A 3,186-nucleotide genomic window follows, 5' to 3' on the forward strand; every position below is an offset into this window, starting at 1 on the left:
CTAGAGGGGGGGTGAATAGGCAATTACAAATTCTTGCGGATTTGTCTTGTAAGAATGCGGAATTAAACTATCATTTAGATTACAAGCACAAACCCTAAATATGCTAAGCTCAACTAAGTGTGACAATAGCAACTAGAGCTAAGCAAGATAGGCACAAGATATATGTAGCACAAGTGATAGCAAGATATATGTACTTCAAGCACGATGGCTATCACAAGGAAAGAGAGCTCGGGTATAGAAATAACCGAGGCACGCGGAGACGAGGATGTATTCCCGTGTTCCCTTGCTTTGCAACAAGGTACGTCACGTTTGGAGGAGTGGAGGTCCCACGAAGGATTCCCCGCGCCACGAAGGCTCACCCTATTCTCCGAACCACACCCACGAAGGATAATGGCCCTTTCCTTATGGTTAGCTTTTCCTCCGCTCCGGAGATGGCAAGCTCCACAACCACTTCACAAGCTCCACGAAGGAGAAGCCCGGGCCTCTTCACAATCTTCTTGAAGAGATCACCGGAGCACCAATCACCGAGCCAACTAGGAGGTCACCCTCCAAGAGTAACAAGCTCACGGTCTCTCACTCGAACAAATCGTGGTGGAGAGCTCAACACTATGCAATGATGCAAAGCAAGAACACCGGAGGTGTTCAAGTCCTTCACACTCAAATCCCACCAAAGCAACGAATGCTAGGATGAGATTGGAGAGGAAGAACAAGGGGGAAAGTCAACCAAAGACTCCAAGATCTAGATCCCAAGAGATTCCCTCATTTAGAGAAGAATTGGTTTGGTGGAAGTGTAGATCTAGATCTCCTCTCTCAAATCCTCAAATATGAGCAAGAATCATGGGGGAAACAAGAGAGAGAGCAACTTCTTCAAATGCAACAATGGAGGTGAGAGAATAGGAAGAAGTGTCTTGCTCAAGGTGGAAGAAGAGCTATTTATAGCCCAAGTGGAAAAATAAGCTGTTGGGGGAAAAAGACGGAAAAACGGGCAGCAAATTCGGGCAGGAAAACGGCCCAGCCCGGTCACCGGGCCGGCCGGCCGGAGCAGCAGCCGGCCAGGCCGGTCGGCGAGCCCGGTCGGACCGGCCCAGCAACCGGATGGGGCGAGTGGGCCTCGTGGAGGCGAAAAGCCCGGCCGGGGAAGCGGCGCGCGGCGGATAGCGACGAGCCGCGCGGGGTGGCTGGCCACGCCGGGTGGGCCGCGCGGGGCGGAGCGGCCCGGAGGAGGCGGCAGCGAGGCCGGGTGGAGGCGGCGCGAGGTGGGCTGCGCGGGGAAGGCGGCCCAGGTAGGGAGGCGGCCGGTCAGGAACCCGGCCGGGCCGGGAGGCGCGCCGGGCAGGCCGGTCGTGGACCGGGCCTGCAACCGGTCAAGGGCCAGAGGCCCCTGGACACCGGCCGGATGGCACCAGCGCCGGATCCGGTTTCGGACCGGGTGGGCCGGTTGCCGGTCCGGTCAGACCGGCCGGTCGGCTGGCCCCTTCTTTTTCTTTTTCCTTTTATTCTTTTCTCCTTTTCCTTTTTCTTTAATAACAAATGCTCCCGAACTCCGAATCGCATGAAACCAATTTTGTTTGGAAGATAACAACGAATGCTATCTAATAGAAAGTGAAAACCCAAGAATCTGTAGGAGGGGATTTTATCATGAATATAAAAGGTAGAACCTTATATCATGAATAACCGGTAAAATCACCCAACATCGAAAACGCAATAGAAGATGCATGTGAACTCCGTTTTTGATGAACTTGGGCTTGTTGTAAAGCTAGCAACAAGCTCAAGAACCTCACACCGAGAAATACCAAGAAGCAATAAGGATATGCAAAGTATGCAAAGGATTGAGCTCCCTAAGACGATGTGATCAAGTTACCCAACCGAATGCCCCTCTTAATAGTGCGGCTATCTATCCTATAATCCGGTCTCCCATCAACCACCACGAGACCGGTAAAAGGAAAACCTATCAAGGTCATACCTTTGCCTTGCGCATCCCATCACTTGATCATTGTCGCTTCGTGTATACTCACAAATGCTCCCCCATACACAATGATGGGAAAGCTTCATTGATGCACATCTTCTCATGTCCACTATCACCAAATGGACGGCAAGCTTCAAGCATGTGATCCACTCAAGATGCTCATCTTGAACTTGCCCAACTCAACCTTGTATCTTCTCATACTCACATGAGATAGAGCATGGCGATGATCTTGATGCCAAATCACAAGGTATATCTTTATCTTCATGGCATCCATACTTGAATCCAACACATGGAGAGCAAGTAGTACCTATGGAATATTCCTTCATATAAACTCAATGAAAACATTAGTCCATAGGGGTTGTCATTAATTACCAAACCCACACATAGGGGCAATGTACCCTTACACACACCCCTTCCCCGCCGTTAACATGGTGGAGTGTACTTACCATGAAGGGTGCCAGCCAGATTTCTCGCACAATATCAACATGGTGGGACCTGGGCACCACTCTGGTAAGGACGGAGATGAGGGCAGCTGCTCTCATAGCAAAGACACGGAGGAAGCCGCTCCACGCGATCGGCTCCGCCAAGACGGCAAGCGCTACGTCACAGAGGGAGAAGTGAAGAACATAAGATATCAGCGACCTCTCTCGATCACCTCCTCAACAAGTATGTGGGTCAATACGACCAACGCCGGCGATACAACGACGATGATGAAGAAGATCGTCCGGCTAGGGACGACAGGGAGACGTCGTCGGCATGATCACGACGAGGAGCGATACGAGCGCCACGCCAAGGAAAAGTCGAGGGAGCAAGACGACGTGGATAGGCACTGGGACTGCCCCTTCTTCAGAAACTGCTGGGATTCAGGAATGAACCGATTGCCAACAATCGGCAACTGCCCAGAATGCAAACAGAAGAAGAAGGATATAGCTAACGTGTCCGTGTTCAAACGTCTAGGGCCTCTCCCGCCTCGGAACAAGCATGCTGAGTCCGCTCGGGTAGAAGATCTCGAGGAACTAGAGGACGATGATGAAGAAGACAAGTATCATCGGCCAAGGTGGTGCCCTGATGGGCTCAGCCGTTCCCAAAAACGAAGGGTTCAGCGTCTGCATGGGTTGGAAGAAGCTGAAAGATTATACCTGCACACGTTGAGGAAGGCACGGCCTGATCTGGCCGCCAAAATTCAGCGAACCCTGGACGAAGAAGGTCGGCCACAAAGA

The sequence above is a fragment of the Lolium rigidum genome, chromosome 1 (genome assembly GCF_022539505.1).
Source record: "Lolium rigidum isolate FL_2022 chromosome 1, APGP_CSIRO_Lrig_0.1, whole genome shotgun sequence".
Classification (NCBI taxonomy): domain Eukaryota; kingdom Viridiplantae; phylum Streptophyta; class Magnoliopsida; order Poales; family Poaceae; genus Lolium; species Lolium rigidum.